The following is a 13,288-nucleotide window of genomic DNA, read 5'->3' on the forward strand; positions in this document are numbered from 1 at the left end:
TGGGATGGCAATTAAAATGGTTTTAATCTCCATGTTCATATTAACAGGCACGGCTGGGATGTTTCATAAAGCCAGGGAGGCTTACAGCATGCTGGAAGCAAATCGGGATATGTCTCGTATGTTTGGGCAGTTTGTTTTTGCACTCGGAATCAGTTTAATTATTTCTTTCAAAATAAATACAACGCTCTGTAAACAAAGTTTGAATAAGCTTTATTATTTATCGAGCGATGATTCATCAATAAGCTGTATGTGACTTCTTACAGTAAGCATTATTTTTAGGCCGATTAAATAGATACAATTTTTAAAATATTTTATTATTTAAACTATAATGGCGTGACACTGTATTGTCTTATTTTTATTATAAAGCAAGATACATAATTTTTCAGAGGTATTGGAAAAAAGTTTAATAAAAATTTATGAGTTTTAAAATTTTTTTCACCAAGTTATACACCCAACTATTATACCATTTCATTCCAACACTCTTTAATATCAAACGCGCACTCCAAAATCGCTCGATTCCATGCAATTTCCCGCCAACTTTCGCCGAACCGGGTTCCCCATAATCAGATTTTAATCGCATTCCCTAATGGACAATTGAACATTGTCATGTGGACCCGGTACAAAGGCACTGAGTGACACTAGCAAAAACAAAGAAACAAAAAATGTTTTTTAGCAGCATTCGAGTAGAACAAAAAAACCGCCTCATCAGTTCAGCGCGGATCAAACATTTTAATTTATCGACACTCATGCATCGCTGCACAACTTCCACCCACCCAACCCACCACGCCACGGTACCGTCCCGAAAGTGAAGAGAGATTTAATAAAATGATAAAAAGCCCCGTCGTTCTCGTTAACCAGTGACAGTAGCAGCAGTACCGTCCAGCCTCAACGCTTCCTGTTTCCGTTCTCACCTTCAGCCCTCAAAACTGCATCACCAGCTGCAACAAGGCACTTCGATGTGTGTGTGCGGGTTTGTGTGATTTTTTCTTCCCAATGAGTATAAAACCACGAACGAGTACAACAAAAAGAAATCCGTGCGCACAAAAATTATGCACAATCGCGAACGAGCGCAACGATCAAACTTTTTTAATATAAATTTATGTCTTCTTCAATAATACGGGGCCCAATTCTTTGCGCGATTTTGCCCACGAACCACACAGAACATCCTAACTCGACCAATCCTACTTATACCTTGCCGCTGCTGCTTGTGAAAATGTGTGGCAGGAATTGAAATCAACCGCCGAAAACAAAAAAAAAAGGAGGGAAATCCACCCACTGAAACTCTCTATCTCTTGGCCCACGGGCTGCTGAATATTGTTTGTCGCTGTCTTCGATGGCTAGGCGAGGACACTGCCGGCATCCCCATCCCGTGATGGACACGGATCTTTGCGGCTTACGGCAAAAGTGTGCTTTTAATCTTCGCAAGCAAGCTCAGTGTTTTTTTTTTTTTTCAGCCCACTGTTTTTCACCGAGGATGACCAAGCGAAAGCTCTCGTTTTCCGCACAATCGAGTCGCGCTTCCGTACAGGGCGTGAGCGTGTTCTTTGCCTGGGACTCGGTCGCTAACAAACTTTACCCGGATGTCTGCATTCCTATTACGGGAAGTTTTATTAAAAGATGCAATCGAAATTTGTGCTAAAAAAGTGTCACTTTTGGGGAGGGAAGACATTTTTTCGGCTGCATTTGGTTTGGATGATTGTTTTTGGATGAATTTTTTTTTGTTTGGTTGGCGATTGTCCGTAATTGAATGTGGGTGATAGACATGGAGGCAAACTTATATTTTTTCTTTGGCTTTTGTTTCTTTTAAAGAGGGATTTGTAGAAAATTGATCCGAAAAAATAATTCTCACTGACCTATTAAAATAAAATGCATGAAAAACATGAAACTTAGTGGTTGTTGAGCAATAATTTTTTTTCTAATAATGAGGGCCCATGAGGTTCGTATTATGAGGGCACATGCGGATTGCCTAACTATAAGGCGCAAACAAGTTACTAGTGCTCTTTATAGCTTTCATGCTATTTTTGCCCATGTAAATCAGAAATTATTTTATCCGACCAAGCAAACGCGTTCAGTTTAATTAACTAAGCAGCCACCCAACATTAGTAATAATTATTTCGAAACAAGTACATCAAGTCGTGCCAATAGCCGCCAGGCTACACTCCCGAATCAGTTCCGAAGGCAGTTTCCGATGGCACTAATCTAATCAAAGCTTGACCCAATTCCATTGAAGAAGCTGCGGTGGAAAAGTGTGAGTTACGACTTTTCGCACCGCGCAAAGCTCGCAACATGGAATGGCGAATATTGCGTGATTGCCATATTCCCTGCAGCGTTATGCGTTGTGGTGAGGTTTTTTTTTCTTTCTTGCAAGCTTCCTTCTTTCTTTAGTTTACTTTGCTGCCGACGCTCATTTCGTGATTGATTGAGTTTGGTTAACGAGTTTCCTTTCTGCGTCAGTTTTGCTTGCTCGATTCGCTTTCATTCGGTCGGTCCCGTTTTGTTCTGTAGCATTCGTTATCTTAGCCGTTCGATTTCTTTGCCTTCTAATTACGGCTCCGCTGGCACTGGAGATGGGGGCCAAATCGATAGTTGCCATAGTGAACGAAGCTAATATTTCTACCCGGTCTGGTTGTCTGAAATATGCCGAGTTCTTGAAGCAAAGCAAAGAACTGTACCACTTTCTAAGACACTTATTGACTTAGTTAATGAAGCAGGTGAACGGGCGAAATTAATCGAACATGTCCGGGAGCGAAACAGAGCAACAAAAAAAAAAACCACAGGAAAAACAATTCCCTGCAGTATCGCTCCCCAATCAGATGTATGCTTTTCCTGGTGGGAAAGGAAATTACTATCCCCCCGGATGTGCAGATGGAGATTTGGAGAAATATTGTTCCGGGGATTGATTACACCTTCACGTTCCCAATCACGATCTCGATTAGAGCAGTGGAATGAAAGCAAGGGTTTTCACGCAGCAAAACGATTCCTTCTCTCCATCTCTAGCTCTAACCCAGGCGAGGTAAGCCATACATACAAGACACCTCAAACATGTGCAATTGACTTGGTGTGGTGAAATTTCGTTAAAAGCCAATTGAAAAGGATGATTCTAATAAATCATTTAGCTCATCCCAGTTTGCGTGGCTATCCATCTCCCGGATCTCCCAGATCTCCGTGCTGGACCAATCTAAAGTGGTTCCATACGTCATGCGGAAGCTTTCGTTCGACCAGGCGCGTCCGTTTTCGTGCTATCATTACGCTGCATCATTTCTGGCCACACTTGCCGGATGCGCGTGAAGCACTTGAGAAAAATTGAAACGTTTTATTTCCCCGATGCGAACGTGCAGCCGGAAGCGAAAAAAGGCTCAATGTGTGGTATCCTCTGCACGATTCGTCTCGTTTTTTTTTTTGTCGGCTCAAAGTCGGATGAAATGTTGCGATGATTCACGATTGCCAATATCGCAATTTGATTTTCATCTCGCTACCCTTTTTTCGCGTGTCGCTTCCCTGAGCGGTGTATCGCACCGGATTGGATAACCGGGCGTACGCGTATGTTTGACTTATTACCCGTTGTGCGATTGGAAAACTGGCGCTGCAAAATACAGTGCCGGTTGTTGCCATAACGGGCGCGAAGCAATTTCTCACCCAAAACCATTTTTCTTCCATTTTCTCTCACACCTTTTGTGTGTGTGTGTGACTAGCCACTTCCAACGGGTGTCGAAGCGCGAAGGCCCCCGGTACTAAATTCGACGTTCGCTACTTCTTCAATTATCGATAAAGGACACCAAACGGAGGAAGGGAGGGCACCAATAGGGAAAACGGGGTTTTCCCTTGCCTATCCGATCGTTATCCTCGTGAAGATAGGTTATGCTTTCGGAAGCATCGCCCATGGCTTGAGCGTTTCATTCAGTAGAAACAAAAGGGAAGTTTTTCTTTCGTTCGACTAAACGGAGCCATATGAATTCGCTGGGCTGGACAATTGGAAAAGATGCTTCAAATCATTTGCCACTTTGGCAGGATTAATGAAAGTGGCTTTGGAAATGGAAAAAAAGAACAGAGCAAAACTAAAAAGCTTATGGTAAGTAACGTTTTCGATGAACTACATCACAAGTTGCCTCTTAGCTGATGGCACTAGTATAGCTGAGTTGAATAACACTTCGAGGTAAGATCTTATAGAATTAGGAAAAACTATGATTTTGATCTTTTAAACTCAAATTTCCATTTGATTTCTAAACTCAAAAGGTTTCAAATGATACTTAGAAATTGTTTGCTTCCTTTTAAATTTCTTAACACAACGTACGGAGGCTGTGCGGTGGCCGAGGCGACAGTATCGTCGGTCTTCACACGACTGAGTTCGGGGTTCATATCCCACATGGGCTGTTCCTTCATAGTGACGACTGACTATCCAACTCTATGCGATATGAATGAGTTCATAAAGCTAGAAACGGCTGGTATGAATTAAGAAGTCGTTAGGTCAATAAAAAGTTAAAAGAGTACAACACAAATATTAAGACATTATTGAAACCTAAACTTGGACACACGAAGACAATGAATAAAATAATTAAAAATGTATAAGTAAATAAATACATAATTAAATAAAAAAGTTGTACAATACGGCATCAGTCCGTAATAATTAATAAATAAAATAAAAAAGTTGAAAAGAAATGTATCATTAAAAAATATTAAAGAGAATTAAAAAGAAACATTTAAAGGGAACTTTAATGATTCGTCAATGGAGCCATCTTAAACTATTTTTAGGTTGGTTAGCTTAGGTTAGTTGGCTTTTTAGTTTAAGTTGGTACAAAAATATTCAACTGTGGTTTTCAAAGAGCCATAATCAATTCAAAGAGAATATTACAAAAAATAGACATTTTCCGACCCTTTAATTGGTCACAAGTAGGTCATTCGTGTAACGAGCGAATTAACAGGACCCAAAATTCACCCATACGCGCTCAGGCATAGCTAGGTACGGTCAATTTAATTCGATCGATTACTGCTAATTGGTTCAGTCGAGTTTGTTGCAAGTAGAATCGAACCAAACACAAACAAAAAAAAACGAAACGAGCTCAGACAACAAACCATCAATTCAAAACGCCGCTGTATGAAAATACGTACACGTCGAAACAAAAGTGAGTTCTAATTAGTGTTGATGGTGAAACGGTTGCGTTACGCTTCGTTACACTGTCATCCCTGCCCTGGAAAACTCACTAACTGTTGGTGTTTGTTGTTATCATCGGTCAACGTTTGTGATGAAAATTATTCCTACATTTTATTCAACCATTCGGCGCTGTGTGCGCACCACCCAGCAAGCCTCAGTTGGGTATGGACAAATAAACTGACAGTTTGTCTATTGAACGGTCGTTTACGACAAGGTCTAAAGTAATGCAATTATGCATGGTTTCGCTGGAAAGCATGATGGAATGGAAGTGATTTATTTTTCCTGTTCCATTTCTGGTTTTGAAGTGATACAAACGATTAAAGCTAGTTCTAGCGGCTATTAATGACGGACGGTGGGTTGCTCCGAATGTACCAGCGAGGGTGCTGGTAGGTTAACAGCCAATGGTGCAGGGCGTTAGTAATCGGGAAATAATTTATTTTTACCCCCTTCAGTTAGCCACTCGGGGTGCTGATTGCTCGGCCATTATTTGCATCAGCATGGTCATTTGGACCTGGACATTGCATTTGTTGCGGCTGCATTTGACAGCTCTGAAAGTACAAACAAATCGTATGGCAGTAAATAAAAGTGGCAGCAGATAAAAAAAGGCGAATACATTAACTTGTTGTAAGTTAACGTTACGAACATGTTTTGGTTAAAACAAATATTTCACAGCCTTTTGGTACGTTTTTTTTTTTTTGTTTCTGGGCATATTGCAAAGAGAAGGACAAAAAAACCAAACTCACGCTTTTCATTATTTGATAGATATCTGGAATCGAAAAGCTTACCAGTGTCTGGTTCTCATGTAAAAATGATCATTTTCATCATGATCAGTTGACGTTTTAGACAACATAATTACTTTTGGATTTAAGAATGCTTGAAGCATCACAGAATATAGGATCCTAATCACGAAACATACTTGAACGACGCTTGGAAGGTTGACAGAGTGAGAAAGATCCCTTACTCCTTCTTATTCAGCTCTAGACGCACAAGCCCAATCCCTTGCATGTGATCTTTATCATGGAGGTTCTTCTTTACTTGGCACTACAGCCTCGACAGGTCATCTCTGGCTTTCTGGGACTTAATTTGATACCCATATCTGCATAGTAACTCCTGTGTACAGGCAGGTGATCTGAATGGGATTTGATCCTCGGTGCAGCCATGTGAGGACTGGTGCTCAGGAGCTTCAAAGACAACGTTATGGATCTTCACTGTACTGACATATTTAATCGTCATAAGTTTCATAGATATGGTATCTCAAGAAATCTTGTCCCATTAAGCACACTTAGAGCAAAACTTAAGGAGTAATTAAGTAGATCTAAAATTAAAACATCAGCTTTTTACTCTGCATACTTCAAACATAAGCCAATTTGTAAACCCATTAGTACAGCACATCCAAAGATCCTGCTTTCCAAAATCCCCTTTCAATACCAATATTCTAATCAGAAGCCAGACATCCTTACATTAAGTACCGTACCCGAAGCATCATCAAAAACCATTCCCAATAGTGAGTGACAGGTGGGAAAAGCTGTTCCCTTTCCAGCTCCCTCCGTGATCTAGCCCCACCTCACAGGCGGGGAAAAACTTACAACGGCACCGTTTACCAAAGAAAGGGTATTTGAAAAGGGTCACCTTTGTGATTTGGACAGGTTTCATTAAAATTTCCTTTCGCCGAACGCGTTCATCGCACAACAGCCCGTGGCATGTCTTGGCAAATTGAATTGACCAATCCGATAAGTCCGATCCGACCGGTGCAAATCTCTTCCCAAAATGACGAAATGTAATTTAGACAAGGACGCGTACTTGCGCACCATCGTAAAACGCTTTGTGTTTTAATTTACGACCGGTTATTTCGGGTTCGAAAGTGGTCCATTACGATACCTAGCCGCCGGTTGCCGAAATAGCAAACACGAATTAGGGAAATTAATCCAAACAACAGCACCGATTGCCCGCCATGCACTTTTGCAAATGAAATGAGTGTGCGAACAATTATGCGAAAAAGTTTTACCTTTGGCTGGCCTTACCGGTTTTGCGCCTGCATCTCGGGTAATCAATTTAAATGCATTCAGTATTGTTGTGTCGTGCACTTTTTATTTGTTCGCTCTCTCTCTCTCTATTTCTCTCATTCGAATCGAAGAGTTTCGGTGCTACATGGAGAGTAAATTTCCTTCCAGTGAGGTCCTTCCCGGAGTGCATCCGCTTTGGACAGGGAATTGGCGGAAACAATCGATGCATAATTGATTACAAATTTATTTAGTAGCTAGTCCTATTGGGGATAAAAGATGGGCAAAAGGAAGCTGATAGGGAAAACTTTTATCTTGTTTTGCATCTCACTAAGCCGCCAAAACTGCAGCTGCATCAATGCGTAGGTATGTTAATCCCCGGGCGCAAATGGAACTCAATTTAATTTTACTCGATTTAGACGGTCTTTCAGCAGAAGAGATTTTATATTCTACAATTCTTAAAATGTTCTAAGCATCTACAAAATGTCTCGCATTTTCATTGTTTGGATCATCCAAATTCCAGCTCAAAGATTCGCATACGTCACATAAATTATTTCTAGCAGAAATTGCTGCTCAAAACGCTCCAGATACGTCCAGAAACTAAGATGATAAGCACCGCGGTAAACCATTGTGGCAGATTATTGCAAAACCGGGCGTATGTTACAACCCCAAGTAAGGTGAAATCTGCTCTCCACATTCCGAAAGCGCACTTGAAATGGCATGGCCGCACACACACACACGCACGCACACAAATGGACAGTGAAGCGGAAGAAGCCGGAGCATCGCCATCTGGCTCCGCCAAAACGTTGAGCATGAGTGGTTTCCATTTCCAAGCCGGCACTCCGCCCAGGTCAGGCCAAGAATTGTTGATGATGAAAGCCACCACCGCCGCTGCTGCTGCTGGTGGCTGGCTTGCAGCATGCCAACCGCCAACATCGGCGCTACGGATCAAACGAAATGAATATTAATTATAACTTTGTTGGCTTTCTGACCTGGTGCAAGTGGTGGGATGCGTGGTGGATAGGCCCGTACGCTAAACCGGCCGAAGGGTAGTGTTGCATCCTAATGCCAACAGTCAAAGCATCGGGATTTGGACACCTAAAGGCGGGCGGGAAGGTAAATTAAATCGATGTTTGGCTTTGCAAGAGTTGCATTTCAAAAGATTTCGTCTCCACCGTCGTCGTCGTCGTCATTCTCTAGGTCTAATGAGAAACGGGACGGTGGGGTTGGGCTGGTAAGCGGGACATGGCTTTGCTTTATGTGTTTCCCATCGAGCGCTGAGCGGGGAGAGTTTGCAGCTCGCTTTGATCAACTCAATCAGCAATCGAAATCAACAACAACAATTCGAAAACCACCAGAACCAACAGGCGGGCATATAAATGCGTGGCCGCTATTGGCTTAAGTGGCGAGATGGTAAGGAACGCCGGTGGACAAACAGGAAGCATGTTGCGCGTTTATTAATAAACGATCTCGAGAGATCCTTCGGAAGAGTCATTTTCCAGCTCGACACACAAGTGCGTTTCGAATATCAATTTGGAGCGTTTTGTGCTTGAGACCTAGCTCCACCGAAGAGACGCATGCTGCCGAGAAGAAGCCTTACCATAGCTGAGCTGTTCTTATTAGTTGAGCTGTTCGAGATGATTGTTGCAAATTTATAGAATCTTTAATAGCGGAAACGTAAACTATTTAATACTTATTGCTTGTCTATTCTCTAGGATAACGTGTCCTTTGGGAGATGATTGCAATACCTTATCGTCTCATCCGTTCCAAGGAATGCCTTGGAAGTCTATAGTGTCTTTACATTACTTTATAAAATGGCAGACTTCAGCTTCGACAGAGGAAAAGTAGTTTAAATCTAGCTCTATCTTGTTGAAAAGATGCTAGAATCGATCATTTACCGAAACACTTAAATTTTAGAGTCTTCGCCGTGAATGTATTCCCATCAGTTAAATTCTTGAGGACATCTGACATAAGAGTTCGCCTTTTTCTGGTTTACTTGAACTATATGAAAGTAAACCTGAAGATAGATATAAGATGCAATAGTAACAAATGTTGTTTTAATTATTATCACAGCTGCTAGTTTGCTGATGTTCTTCTTTTAGGTCTCAAGATCTTGACTCTAGCACGTTTCAATTGAAAAAAATTCTGTTTATCTAGTTGGTTCAAAGTATTCGAAAGATCCTTTAATCGACCACATGCCTGACCTCCCTATTTATTGAGTCCTCGGTGTGAATTTATTTACACCACGATGGACGTGAATTATAGCCCTGCGTATTTTTAAGGACAACAAGGACATAAATTAAACTCATTTTAAAAGAACACACACACACACACACACACACACACTGAACACCCCATTGCAGTTGCTTTTCCCTGGCAAGTACAGAGTACTGATGAGTAGAACTAACCTGCCATCGGACACGGTGTGTTTCAGCTTTCATCTAATTTTTTTAAGTATTAAAAGTGTTTTGATAACGCCACACGCGAACCAGGACATTGAGAAGCAACCCTACCGGAAATGAATTCCCAATTGGATGACCTTCTTTTGCCATTTAGTCGGTGATTTTTATTCTAGCTGCTGCATCCAAAGCTGGACTATGGACGCCTCTAAGCAAAAAAAAACAACTGACCCTATACGCTTATAAAACACTTTGGATGACCTAAACAACCCATTTTCTTTTTCCTGCTGTATTTATTTTCCTCGCATACATGTACGTGAGTTTTTCTTCATTTTTTCCTCTTCACCGGACACTGAAAGGGAAATCGAAAAAATGCATTATGGTAATCGCTTTTTCTTGCACTTTTTTGTATCACTTCACGCTGAGAGGCTGCCAAGTGGAGATAATTTTTGTTTGCTTCTGGTCGGTTTGGAGCTAGCTTTTGAAGCAACAAACAAAAAACAACTACCCAGTTCGGAGAATATTCGGTTTAATTTTTGTTAGCTGCAAATCCTGAGTGGCTTGTACTTGGAACTCAGTTCCGGTTAGTTCGTTCGTATGGGATAGATATTTTCTCCCTGTCCGCGGGGCTTTATTTTGCCTTGAGAGATGGGAAAACTCAGTGTCCGGTTTACCGGGCACGGGCATCCGAGTGCCCGTCGGTGGCTATAAATCCTCCCTAAGCAAATAAATTACTTTGTTTCGACAGTGTTGAAATAAAAATTTCCCAGATTTCAACGGTGCTTTATTTTTTTTTTTTTTTTTTTTTTTTTTTGGTGTTTCATTTTCAACCGAGCCAAAACCGGATGTGTTTGTGTGGGTATGTTTAGCAAAAGAGAGCACCGGCAAAGGACACTCAATTTAGTGATGGGAAAAGCGAAAACGGGGAACAAGAGCAAAAATAAATTCCCACCACCAAACCATTCATCTCCAATCTCTCGAATCCTGTTGGCATTACCGCGGGGTCAATTTAGGGTCAGTTCGAGATGGTGTGCTAAGATTGACCGAATGGGAATCGTTTGGTTACCGACCTCGTCTCGACAGCCCGGCTCAACTGTGGAGTACTGTGTGCCCTTTTTCCTCTGTGTGTTTGTGGGGAAGGGTATGGAATGAAGCGAAAACCTTAGAGCAACCGGGATGGACAGCTAGATTATTTCCGTACCCGTGTGTACCCGGGTTTTGGCCGCCGGAACGGACGGACCTCGAATCGAAAAAACCGCTGTCAACGGGAATGTTTTCTCGCATCCGTTCGCGCGTGTCACATGGGTGGATCGAATTGCGCGATTGGACGTTTTTAATTTCCGTTTCACACATATAGAGTTCGGTGAGATCGACCCATCCGCCGGCAAGGCTGGTGGCGTTGAGGATTGCTTTTGCATTTGCTGGAGGTTTGGAAAATGTCATCAAACCGATGTGAGCAACGTACATGGGTTCTTATTGATAGATTTTATCGTCTTGTGATACTGTCTGGGGCTTGATTTCAAGGTGAGTTATAGTGATGGTAAGCGGATTGGTTGTTTTTTGATTATTTCAACAAAGGGAAACTCTATACTCATAGAACTAGAATAGTTAATTAAAATAAAGTAAGTTTTATAAATGTTCCTTCATGACATTGATTGTTTGTGATCATCATTATCTTATTGTTATCTTCTTATCTTCTTATCTTCTTATCTTCTTATCTTCTTATCTTCTTATCTTCTTATCTTCTTATCTTCTTATCTTCTTATCTTCTTATCTTCTTATCTTCTTATCTTCTTATCTTCTTATCTTCTTATCTTCTTATCTTCTTATCTTCTTATCTTCTTATCTTCTTATCTTCTTATCTTCTTATCTTCTTATCTTCTTATCTTCTTATCTTCTTATCTTCTTATCTTCTTATCTTCTTATCTTCTTATCTTCTTATCTTCTTATCTTTTATCTTCTTATCTTCTTATCTTCTTATTTCTTATCTTCTTATCTTCTTATCTCTTATCTTCTTTATCTTCTTATCTTCTTATCTTCTTATCTTCTTATCTTCTTTCTTCTTATCTCTTCTCTTATCTTCTTATCTTCTTATCTTCTTATCTTATCTTCTTATCTTCTTATCTTCTTATCTTCTTATCTTCTTATCTTCTTATCTTCTTATCTTCTTATCTTCTTATCTTCTTATCTTCTTATCTTCTTATCTTCTTATCTTCTATCTTCTTATCTTCTTATCTTCTTATCTTCTTATCTTCTTATCTTCTTATCTTCTTATCTTCTTATCTTCTTATCTCTTATCTTCTTATCTCTTATCTTCTTATCTTCTTATCTTCTTATCTTCTTATCTTCTTATCTTCTTATCTTCTTATCTTCTTATCTTCTTATCTCTTATCTTCTTATCTTCTTATCTTCTTATCTTCTTATCTTCTTATCTTCTATCTTCTTATCTTCTTATCTTCTTATCTTCTTATCTTCTTATCTTCTTATCTTCTTATCTTCTTATCTTCTTATCTTCTTATCTTCTTATCTTCTTATCTTCTTATCTTCTTATCTTCTTATCTTCTTATCTTCTTATCTTCTTATCTCTTATCTTCTTATCTTCTTATCTTCTTATCTTCTTATCTTCTTATCTTCTTATCTTCTTATCTTTATCTTCTTATCTTCTTATCTTCTTATCTTCTTATCTTCTTATCTTCTTATCTTCTTATCTTCTTATCTTCTTATCTTCTTATCTTCTTATCTTCTTATCTTCTTATCTTCTTATCTTCTTATCTTCTTATCTTCTTATCTTCTTCTTTACATTTTATGTTATGTTATCTTTTACAAGCTTTTGTAATTTAGTTTTTTTAATTCTTTATTTTAAACATTCTTTAATTTTTTTAATGTAAAAAAAATTAAGTTGAATCACGTACAAAAATATTATTGTGTACCTTGCATGTATATATATTTCGTCATTTATCCTCTCCATTACTTAGTCCTGTCAAATCAAGTAACAATCACAACAGCTACAAAATTCAGACTTAAATTACCAAGATTTTTACCAAACCTTTTCCAGCTTCCTCTTCAATCCGGGTGTTTCTGCAAACGTTTGGGACATGTTTTGATACAACCAGATGGGTGGTTGTATGTTTCGATTACAGCTATACGTACGCTCACTGTTCGAGAATGAAGCTAATAACACTCTGCTCCCAAAAACAGGCGATGTGTAGAAAGGGTAGAGAAAGGGCTGGTCTGAGGTACGGACCGGTATTCCCCCAGATTTTTAGGTTCTCACCCTTGTTTGTGCTGCTGTTGCTCGGTATCGGTGCCATTTGCCACACGAACACCATACATCCCAATTTCACTTTCACGTGGTAAATACTACACACGAAAGGATCCTTTTTGAGGGGAGAGGGGGAGTATTGGTGGGGTAAAGCAACCAAACAACACACGCACGCACGCACGACAATAAACCCCAAAACTGAGGCAGACATGATTAAACTTTAACGAAAATTGTCAAACAAGCTTGACGTGGCGTAAACTGATAAGGGTTCACCCCATGAACCTAACCAGATTGACTCGGCTTGTGTACTGAGTGTGCGTGTGTGTGTGTGGATTGTTCTGTTGCTGGCAGCCCCCGGGCCAGATCGGGTTTATCAACCGGGATCCTAAAGAGAGAGATAAAAAAAACCCGCACCGGAAAAAGTGAAACGACTACAAAACAACAACAAAAAACGCAACACTGTTACGCCGGAAGAAGG

This window comes from Anopheles stephensi, chromosome 3 (assembly GCF_013141755.1).
Source record: "Anopheles stephensi strain Indian chromosome 3, UCI_ANSTEP_V1.0, whole genome shotgun sequence".
Lineage (NCBI taxonomy): Eukaryota > Metazoa > Arthropoda > Insecta > Diptera > Culicidae > Anopheles > Anopheles stephensi.